This window comes from Giraffa tippelskirchi, chromosome 11 (genome assembly GCF_054371585.1).
Source record: "Giraffa tippelskirchi isolate mGirTip1 chromosome 11, T2T-mGirTip1v1.2.pri, whole genome shotgun sequence".
In the NCBI taxonomy this organism is placed as follows: Eukaryota; Metazoa; Chordata; class Mammalia; order Artiodactyla; family Giraffidae; genus Giraffa; species Giraffa tippelskirchi.
In genome coordinates this window covers 91561960-91572674 of record NC_137285.1, presented here as the reverse complement: position 1 = coordinate 91572674, position 10715 = coordinate 91561960, and the positions used below count along the sequence as shown (strand labels likewise).

At 48.0% G+C, this 10715-nt stretch overlaps 1 long non-coding RNA gene across 1 annotated transcript; it reads right to left on the bottom strand.

The window, feature by feature from the left end:
* Positions 1-2862: 2862 nt before the first annotated feature.
* On the bottom strand, positions 2863-10505 carry LOC145527433 (uncharacterized). Its single transcript, XR_014069750.1, has 3 exons — positions 9440-10505; positions 3695-3912; positions 2863-3555 (listed from the first exon to the last, which is right to left on the bottom strand). It is a non-coding gene; the product is annotated as an uncharacterized LOC145527433 (long non-coding RNA).
* Between the last annotated feature and the right edge of the window lie 210 nt (positions 10506-10715).

The window sequence follows — 10715 nt, the reverse complement described above, 5'->3', positions numbered from 1 at the left end:
CCCCCGATCACGCGTTCAGCCCTCCCCTTCCTCCCTCCTCTCCTGTCCCCCTCACCTCCCCATCAGCTGGTTCTCGCTCATCACACACCCCTGGCCGTCTTCCAACCTGCCAGCCCCACTGGCCACCCAGATCCCAGTGATCTTTCTCTTTCCAAGGTCAAAGTGCCCTTCTCCTCCCAGGAACCCTCCCCACGATTGTATCCGGAGCCCAAAGGAGGCCAGGGAGTGACATTGAGAGGCCCCATACCATATGCCAAGATCTTTCCATACAGATCTTTGCTTCTGTTTGGTCTCCCATCCTTTGTGGGATGGTGAATGACTCAAGAACCGCAACCCCGTGACATCTACCTCTGATTTCCGTATTGCATTTTGATATAAATATGTGCTCAGAGGACACCGAGCAATGGGGTCAGGAAGGTACAAACTCGTGATCTCAGTAGCTGCAGGCTGGAGGCAACGTCCCAGTGCCTCCCCACCCCCGCATTTCCTCACCACATCCCTGTCCCCTCCCAATTCTAGTTTCAAGCATTTTTCAAATTTGAGGCTTGCCCAAGTTGAAACCTTGGCTTGCACATCCATCCATCTTTTACAGAGCTGATGAGGACCTGAATTGGAAAGATATTGATTCTTTTTTCTGGCCTGAGTCCAGAAAAGATGAGCTTTATTAGGAAATTAGCCGTAGCATCTTAAAGACCTCCTCTTGTGCATGTTGAGCTGAGTCAGACTTGGGGCTCTGAGAGGAATGTCGTCTCATCTTGACAAAGCCCCATCTTTTTGTTTCTAAGAAGGAAAAAGCCCCGAGGAACATGGGTGACTTGGGACAAAGGGCCAGTTGGCCCCAGGCATGATCTGCTTCCAATGGGAAAAGGACAAGGATCCTGGAAACACCTGATTTAGGCTTGGAAAAAGAAAAAAGGCAAGAGCACTGGCTGGGCAACCTTCCAGTCTCCCTAGCTCCAAAGATTTTTCAGATGCTCTCTCCTTGGGATTCCTGGCCTCCCCACCTGGTGCTGGCTGAGAGGTGCTTAGCTGAGCTGGGGACCCAGGCTGCTGCCTGGGCATGCCTTTGTAGCCAGTGGTGCCTTCTTCACAAACTCCATCTTAAGACTTGCTGTGGGACCTGCCCTGACAGGGAACTTTCTGGAAGCCTGGTTGCCTTTGAATTCTGTTATTACTATTTTTTAATATATGCTTTTTCTGATTGGAATATAATTACTTTACAATGTTATTGTGTTAGTTTTTTTCTGTACAACATTGTGAATTCTCTTCCTTTCAACAGGAAAAGATCTCATGACAGAGACTATGTCTCTGTTTTATCATTAGGCTTCAGACTTCTCCATGGGGAAAAAAGTAGCTTTTTCTTTTTTTAAGTTCAATAAACTTGAAGAAGCCAATTATTATTCGTCAACTTCAAAGAGACTGTCCTGGGCTCCTTGGACAGGACTCAGAGCAGTTTCCTAATCACGGGCAGAAAGAAAGAGAGAGCGGGACACATGGGTGAGTTTTCCTGGATTAGTGGTTTTTCCTAAAATAGTGTCTACTTTGCTGTCTGGGGGTGGGGGTGGGTGGGGAGGGGCCGATTTCACATGCCTGTGTGCCAGCTGCTGCTGGGACCCAGGGTCGCCGAAATGAATGAAGTGCAATCCCTGGCTCTCCCTGTCCACTGGAGGAGAAGGGCTTGTGGGGAGGAGCAGGATAGTGCAGTGGTTACCAGCGCCGGCTCTGGGGTCACAAGGCCTGTGCCCTGGCTCGGCTGTTGCTGGGCTGTTTGGCATTGGGCAAGTTACTTAGCTTCTCTGGGCCTTAGGTTTTGCATCCTAAAATGGGGCTCATTGCAATACCTACATCCGTTGAATGAGCTAAAATAAAGCGCTTCCACCCAGGGCTTTGGTCCTTGTGTTTATTATGATCATTCAGAGGGTGGGGAGGAAGTGTGTGGGAGCGTGGAGGAGGGTGTAGCTGACTGCCTGGAGGCGGCAGGGGTGGCTTCAAAGAGCAGGTGACGTATGAACTGCACCCGGAAAGGTGAGTAGGAGTTCTGTAGACCAAGGTGGTGCTGGCTGAACCCAGGGAGAAGGGAGTATGCTCGGAGGCGTGAACTGGCTGGAAGGAGGGGCAGAGGGGCTGGTGGGGCTGAAGCCAAGGACTTGTATCTGGCTTGGGGAGGGAGTGAAAATCACTAAAGGAGCCTGGAAATGTGGGGTCAGGCTGGATTGGGAAAGGCCTCCAATTCCATTCGTTCGGTCGTTAAGTCCCTGTGCCCACATGTGATGTACTTGAAGTGCTCAATAAATATTAGTGTTGTTATTAGTAAGATGATTTTCAAGTCTTCCACAGATATCGTCTCACTGAATTCTCACAGCCCCCCTGCAAAGTAGGTTCTGTCATCCCCATTCTGTAAAACCAAGAAGGAAGGCAGAAGAAGATTTCAGAATCTGCCCAGCATCTCTGAACCTGTAGAGTGGAGCCAGCGGGTGGTGGAGCTGAATTTTGAACTTGAGTTTGTCTGACCCCAGAGTCTAAGCTCTTTCCCGTGGCTTTGTGCATTCTCACAGTGTTTAAGGAGGATTCCTTCAAACAGGGCTTCCCATGTGTGGAGTTAATGGGATTGTATACCAATGATTGGGGCATCCTGGGTGGTGCAGTGGTAAAGAATCTGCCTGTCAATGTGGGAGGCGCAAGAGACATGGGTTCGATCTCTGGGTGGGGAAGATCCCTTGGAGTAGGAAATGGCAACCCACTCCGGTATTCTTGCCTGGAGAATCCCATGGACAGAGGAGCCTGGCGGGCTACAGTTCATAGGGTTGCAAAGAATAGGACACAACTGAACACACACACACACATACGAATAATACTATACTGTTTACCTTGAAATAAATTTAATTAAAGAGATGCAATAGAGGAGTCTGACAGGGGCCTTGAGAGAATAAATGCACCCTTCGGTTGGGGTGTCTTTCAGACAGCCTTCTCAGCCAGGGACCTCTTGGGCTGTACTCTCAAGGCCAGGCCCCAAGGCCCTGCCATCTGACCCCCGATGCTTGTAGCACAAGAATTACCATGGCAACCACGGGTAGCATTTCTTTGCAAACTTCTTGGCAGTGCTGAGTGGTACCTGACACCCTCTGGGGTACTCAGCTTTGAGCAAGGGCTCGGCTCCCTTAGGGGCCAGTGCAGGCCAGGGCATCAGGTCTCCAGGCTCAGACAAGAGCCCAAACATCTGCTTGGCACAGGGCCTGTGGCAGCGTCTCTCCCACCCATTCACGGCTGGCCAGGCCTTTGAGTCCGGGGTCTCAGTTCTGTAGGTAGTCTCCTGTTCTTTGGGGAGACTCACTGGGTGAGGACACTTAGCCCCTGGGCCCCTAGCCACTTCAGGGAAGGTGCTGGGGAGGAAAGAACATTCTCTAGTGGGGAAGGAAGTGGCAGGCATCTGGGAATTCCCCTTCCTCTAACACCCTCCTCGTCACTGTTCACTGGTTCCGCCAATGCCAAAGCTTTGAGAAATCACAGAAGATCCGGTGACCTTTGCCGTGGGACAGCTGCCCCAAATTCACATCCCTGCAAGTAGGTGAACCTGCATGAATGTCACCTCCTCCGAGAACCCTTCCCAGACCGCAGTTCACTCTTGTTCCCTGTCTTTCCCTTTACAACGTTTATTGCAATTTCTAGGCTCTGATACTAAGATTTTCTTGCTTACTATTCCCTGGCCCCTGCTCCTGACTGTAAACGTCTTGAGGGCCGGGAGCTCCTGTTTTCTTGTTTGTTGCGCCGCCGCCGGCATTGAGAACAGGCTCTGCAGGTGGCGGACGGGTCCAGTCTCTGGCAGCTCCTGTCCTGCTCCTTCCCGGGCCTTCTCCTCCAGTTGGCCTTGACTGTCGAGTTTCTCAAGGCGGGCTCTTCTGCTGCACAGCCTTTCTGGAAAGCAATTCGGCAATGAAGAGCATTAAGCGTGGTTTTGCTTTCTGGTCGAGAAGCTCCGTTTCAGGGATTTCCACTTCAGGAGGGGTTTGTATCTGGAGGTTGTAGTGGGGGGTCCATTTTCACTGTGGGGAACCCGTCTCTGACACAGCTTCTTCTGGGGGCCTTTGCATTAGCTGCTTTGTTAACGTGCAGTTTCCTTTGGTGTCTCTGTCATATGCTGACCATGCAGAGACGCTGAAGACAGTCGAAGTGGATTTAACACGGTAACTCTGTGTCTAATGTTTTCCGAGGCAGGGGGTGTCCCCAAAGATAGATGGTTCTCAAAAGGAGCCTCTTGTGGTGCTGAGTGCATAAAAAGTTGTGCGGGGAGCTTGTAAAAAGGGACATTGTATTGGCCCCTTACCTCCCATTCTGATTCAGTAAGTTTGGGTGGTTTCCAGGAACCTCTGTTTCAAAGAAGCTTCCCTGTAAATTTCAGCACACAGGGAGGTGATTTGAACACCATTCTTTAAGCTTGTAACCCCACAGAGCCCATTTACTTTTTAAAGAATTCCCCTAGGCCTTATTTTCATGGGACTATTGTATGTCATACAGGATCTGTGCATTCAAGAAATACTGAAATACCAGACAAGCATTCTTAGCACCAAGTTAGAGAAGAGTTAATTATCAAAGACAGCACATAACTTGTATACCACGCTTTCAAGTGTAACACTGCATATAGAGACAGAGGCATCTAGAATGACTTCAGTATGTAAACCTTGCTCTGCCCACAAGCAAGCACGGGCACTTGCCTTCTTCTCCTGGGGTCATGTGTCCATGCTCATCGCCCATCTCAGCACTGCTAAGACTCGGCCATAAAGAGTGGTTTTAGAAGGAGCTGGGAATTCCTTTTCGTCTCTCCCTAATCTGGCTCCCTTCTCTCCATTCTGCCTGGAGGTCAGAAATCAGGCTGCAGTTCTTCCCACTGTTAGGAAGAGGTCTGCTTGGTGGGAGGTGTTATTAATTTTGCCCACTGGTCCTCAAAATGTGCTGAACACTGGAATGACCAGGAGAACTTTTCAAAACCAAATGTCTTGCATGCACCTCAGACTAACTCCACTAGGATCTCAGGGGTAGGACTGGGGTTCTCAGAGATCAGTGTTTTTAAAGTCCTCAGGTGATTCTAGGTGCAATGTGGTTGAGAACTAATAATTTGGCCTAAAGTTCACTTGAGGTAGAAACCGAAGTAGTGCAGGGAACTTTGTTGAAAAGCCTGGAGAAGAACTTTTCTTTTCCTTGTACCTTATTTATGATTACTTTCTGTATCCACTTGTCTTCCTGTTGATTGGTTTGCTTTTTCTCTTTTCATAGACTTCAATTATTACCCTGTTGTATGACCCTGCAGGCTTCCCAGGTGGCGCTCGTGGTAAAGAACCCGCCTGACAATGCAGGAGACCTAAGGGGCGTGGGTTTGATCCCTGGGTTGGGAAGATCCCCTGGAGGAGGGCATGGTAACTCACTCCAGTATTCCTGTCTGGAGAATCCTATGATGGAGGACCCTGGCGGGCTATGGTCCACGGGGCCGCACCAAGTTAGACACCATTGAAGTGACTTAGCACACACGAATGCATGACTCTGTATTGTAGCTTCATTCCGTTCAGAACTGGAAACTCATCTTATAACCCAACCATTTTCCCCTCAAAGTCTCAGCATATGGCCTCCCAGTTACCACGGATGCTTTTTTAAAATGGAGATTTCTGGTCTCTGGCCCATATTCATTAAATCAGAATTTCTGGGGATGGTCCCACGAACTTGGATATTTAGCAAGTTCTTCAGTGATTCTTATAGTCTAGAGTTTGAGTATTTTGGCCCTAACCTCACCAGCCCAGTTATGAGTACAGTCATTCTTTGGATCCAAAATATTGAGGATGAAGTTTTAAGAACATGCTTAACAGGAATGTCATACGTTTTACCCTGTGAAGATGGACATTCTGAAGACAAGGATGAACAAAGGGCTGATTATTAAGTTACCAGTGACATTGACTCTAGAGATTATAAATGGAAACCCCATGACTGTTTTCAAGGCTGTCCTTCATTGACGGTGATATAAGAAGAAATTTCCCAAACTAGTTTCTCTGTGGAGGAAGCGCTCCTGCCTCCAGCACTGGCGTTCTATCAGTTATCTATTGCCACAGCCATGCTGTGTGACATACAACCGCAAAACCTCAATGGCTCACAATACATACTGAGCTCTGCTCATGAGCCTGTGGGTTGGTGGGGTGATTTTGCTGAACTTAACTGGGCTGGGTGAGGTGCTCCCCCATCTCCCAAGTCAGGAGTCAGGCTAGCAGCCAGGTTAAGAGACTTAACTGATCTTGGGTGAAAAGACCCTGATTCTGGGAAAGATTGAAGGCAGGAGGAGAAGGAGATGACAGAGGATGAGATGGTCGATGGCATCACTGGCTCAATGGACATGAGTTTGAGCAAGCTCCGGGAGTTGGTGATGGACAGGGAGGCCTGACGTGCTGCAGTCCATGGGGTCACAAAGAGTCAGATACAACTGAGTGATTGAACTGAACTGACTGAGTCTTGAGTGGGCTTTCTCACATCTTAGCTAGAACCACTGGGACAATTCAGCTTGCTCCAAGTGGCTCATCCTCTGAGAGAGTGGAAACGTGCAAGGCCTCTTAGAGCCTGTGTCTGTGACTTGTACATTGCACCTCTGCCACACTGTTGGTCAGCTCAGCCACCGAAGGAGCCCACGTCCAAGGAGGTGGAGAAACAGACCCTCCCTTTTGACAAGTGAAGTTGTCAAGTCACGTTCCAAAGCATGTGGCTATAGGGAGGACATCCATTGGTGCCATTTATGCAAACACATCGATCACTGAATCTTTTTCTCCTTAGGTATCACATGGTTAGAAGGCATCAAACTCCGAAGGGTCTTACAATGGTTCTAGACATCAGAAGTGTCTATGCGCACACAGGTGGGAGGGTAAGGCCTTGCATGCCAACAGTTTGCTTTGAGTATCTTAGGCTTTACCAGTCATGGCCTGGAGTACATCACTGAGGGGGGTGTGCAAAAGCATTCGAGAAATTACTCAAGGTATTCAGAAAACATCCCAAAGAAGCCATCACAGTTACCCTGTAGATCCTGTTTCTATGCATGTGTGCATGCTCAGTCACTTTAGTCACGTCCAAGTATTTGCGTCCCTGTGGACTGTAGCCCGCCAGGCTCCTCTGTCCGTGAGATTCTCCAGGCAAGAATACTGGGGTGGGTCGCCATGCCCTCCTCCAGGGGATCTTCCTGACCCAGGGATCGAACCTGCATCTCCTGCTCTGCAGGCGGAATCTTCACTGCTAAGCCACCAGGGAGGCCCTTCTGTTTCTACACTGCCCTGAAAATCTAGTTGGGCTCTGGTTGCCAAGGAGATGCTATTGTTTCAAAATATGGGACAACTCCATGCCAGTGCTAAAGACCCATGGAAAATGGCTTCCATCTCCTTTTCCAAATGCATAAATACAAGCTCTTTAGCCTGACCTTTCAGACCCTGCACAGTCTGACCAAATTACAGCTTCCAAATCCATCTGCTAATGTAGATCCTGCACATGCACACTCCACACTGCAGTGGACTCTTGCCACTCTGTCCTCCCTTCCTAAAGGTGTAGCTCCTCGGTCACTGCAAATCCAAATCTTAGCAATTCTACCAGCACCTGTTTCAAAACTGGCTGCTTGAAAAACCATCACCATTAACAGCTAACAAAAATGCATGATTCTCCCAAGTAAATGGCAACCCTCTCCAGTATTCTTGCCTGGAGAATCCCATGGACAGGGGAGCCTGGCGGGTCAGTCCATGGGGTCATAAGGAGTCGGCCATGACTGAGTGACTCACTCACACACACATCTCTCTTTATTTTGCATCAAGGGAAAAGATGAGTGATCAAAGCCAGACAAATCTGAGGATAGTTCTACTGTCCACTTGTTTGGCTGCAGACAAGTTGCTTCATTTTTCTCTGTCTCTATTTTTAACTCTAAAATGGGGAAGATACCCACTTTCAAAGGGATTATGATAAAATAATGTATTTAAAGTTCTTAATGTTTAGATAGGATACACGATAACTTGATAAATGATGGTTCTTTTTATACCACGTTACAAGTTATTATCTTCTTCTTTCCTATGTTGTCTCATGTTGCCTCTCTTACCCACACTTCCCCCCCTTTTAACGACAAGAGCCATCTCTTCCTTCTTATTCCTGTTATCCACATTTATAGATGAGAAAATGGAGGAGCCATAAGATCTGGTGATTTGTTCATGGCCAGATAGTTTGCCATGGTGGAGCTGAGATTTGAATTTATTCTAGGACCTGCCACCTAAACCCCTGCACTACGTTGCCTTATCTTGGTGTGGACTTCTGGGAAGCAAAGCCTGAGATAAAAGTTTATTTGAGCTTGAGGAGCAGGAGTGGAGGATGGAGGAGTCAAGTAGGCAAAGGAGGAAAGAGTGGACTGGTACTCAGTTCCGCTAGGTCCTCTGAGTCTCCGAACTGAGATCCGGGAAATGGAAAGAAGGAAACGGTCACCCCTGGTCTCCAGTTAGTCACTGCTCATGGGTTGACTGCTAACTCCTCACCTTTGTGGTTGTATGCGATCAGCATGGAGGTCCCGGAGAAGACTCTTGCGAGTCCCTTGGACACCAAGGAGATCAAACCAGTCACACCCAAAGGAAATCAACCCTGAATATTCACTGGAAGGACTGATGCTGAAGCTGAAGCTCCAGTACTTTGGCCACTTGATGGGAAGATTTGGCTCCTTGGAAAAGACCCTTATGCTGGGAAAGATTGAGGGCAGGAGAAGGGGACAACGGAGGATGAGATGGTTGGATGGCATCACCGACTCAATGTACATGAGTTTGAACAAGCTCCAGGAGATAGCGAAGGACAGGGAAGCCTGGAATGCTGCAGTCTACCGGGTCACAAAGAGTCGAACACGACTGAGCATCTGAATGACAACAACAAGGTCCCTCTGGTACCCTGCCACAAGAACTCAGAGCAGCTCCAGGGCAGGAAGCCAGACCTAAGAGGTGCTTTCCCACTGTCTCTGGGAAAACCTGGCCCCAGCCTTTGTGGAGCTGGTGGCCACAGCACAGGGCAGGAGGGGGTTAGCAATGGGCCACGGCCATGGTGAAGTGGTTGGTATGTGAAGTGGCTGGTGTGTGTGAAGCAGTTGGCACTGATGCCTCAGCAAATAAAGGAAATAGTCAATGGGCAGTAAAAGTGTAATCAGGAGTCTTCCTGAATTTCATGTTGATATGAGGATGAAGGATTCGTTTATGTTTATTTTAGAAGAGGCTAGTGCAAGAGGGATTATAAAGCATTCTTGTCTCAGATCTCTTTAAAGAATTCTACAGGTGAATTAAAATAAAAGAGTTCTGTGGAAAGGTGTGGACTCACCTGTGTTTTGAAATATGTCAAGTATGTGAGATTATGGGAGAAGAGACATTTTTCTGAGACTGACTTTCTTTTCAATTCACAGTTAGAAAATTACCTGAGTTAGAAACTGTGCCTTTGCATTGGTAACTTCCACCACATAGAAAAGTCCTAAAAATAAAAAAAAAAGCAACACAGTTTTAAGCTCTTCTGGGCCTTCTTTAAGAAAAGTGTCAGTTGCTCTTTGCAACCGCATGAACTGTAGCTTGCTAGGCTCCTCTGTCCATGGGATTCTCCAGGCAAGAATACTGGAGCGGTAGCCATTCCCTTCTCCAGGTGATCCTCTTGACCCAGGGATAGCAGCTGGGTCTCCTGCTGCAGGCAGATTCTTTACCAGCTGAACCACCAGGGAAGCCCAAGTCTTCTTCAGAATCAGGCTTATTGTTCTCTTGGGAAAAACTTCCAACCTTTAAGCTGACAGGTGAACCTCTCCCCTAAGATATCATCTTTTAAATCAAAAGGCTTATTCAGGACCGGAGGGGGAAAAAATCTATTTTTTAAAATGAAAAAAAGTTGCAAGTTAGCCAGAAAAGTAAGTTATCTAAACTTTTGTTTGGGAGCACGCACTATAATTTTTCAAGTAACTTGTCATGTTGCAAGCATAGTCATTTATATCATTAACCAAGAAACTGAGGATGGATTAAGGTACTGAAGTTCAGTGTAAAAGTGGCGTCAGAAAGACAGGGTTCAGATCCCCCCTGTGCTGATTCTAAGGCGCCAACTCTTGGGCAAAGCTCTCAAGACTGTTTCCTCTTGTGTAAAATATTATCAGTTCTTTACAAAGTTATTATGAGGATTAAATGAGACCATATATGTGAAAAGACCAAGTACATACATAAGGGGTTTCATTTTACTTTTAAAAATGGCCAAAGTTATTAATCAGTTCCTAGGGAACTAGGGTCAAAAAGCTGGATCTTGAATTGGGGAAGAAGTGGAAATTTAGCTGTTGCCTGAGTGTGGTCTGATGTGCCCTGTCCTTTATCTCCCCTGCTACAGCTGCTGCTGTTGGGTCACCAAGTCTTGTCTGACTCTTTGTGACCCCATGGACTGTAGCCCTCCAGGCTCCTCTGTCCATGGGATTTCCCAGGCAAGAATACTGGAGTGGGTTGCCATTTCCTTCTCCATCATCTCCCCTAGAAGAAAGGAAGGAAGGAAGGGAAGTCGCTCAGTCGTGTCCGACTCTTTGCGACCCCATGGACTGTAGCCTACCAGGCTCCTCCGTCCATGGGATTCTCCAGGCAAGAATACTGGAGTGGTTTGCCATTTCCTTCTCCAGAGGATCTTCCTGACCCAGGGATCGAACCCAGGTCTCCCGCATTGGAGGCAGACGCTTT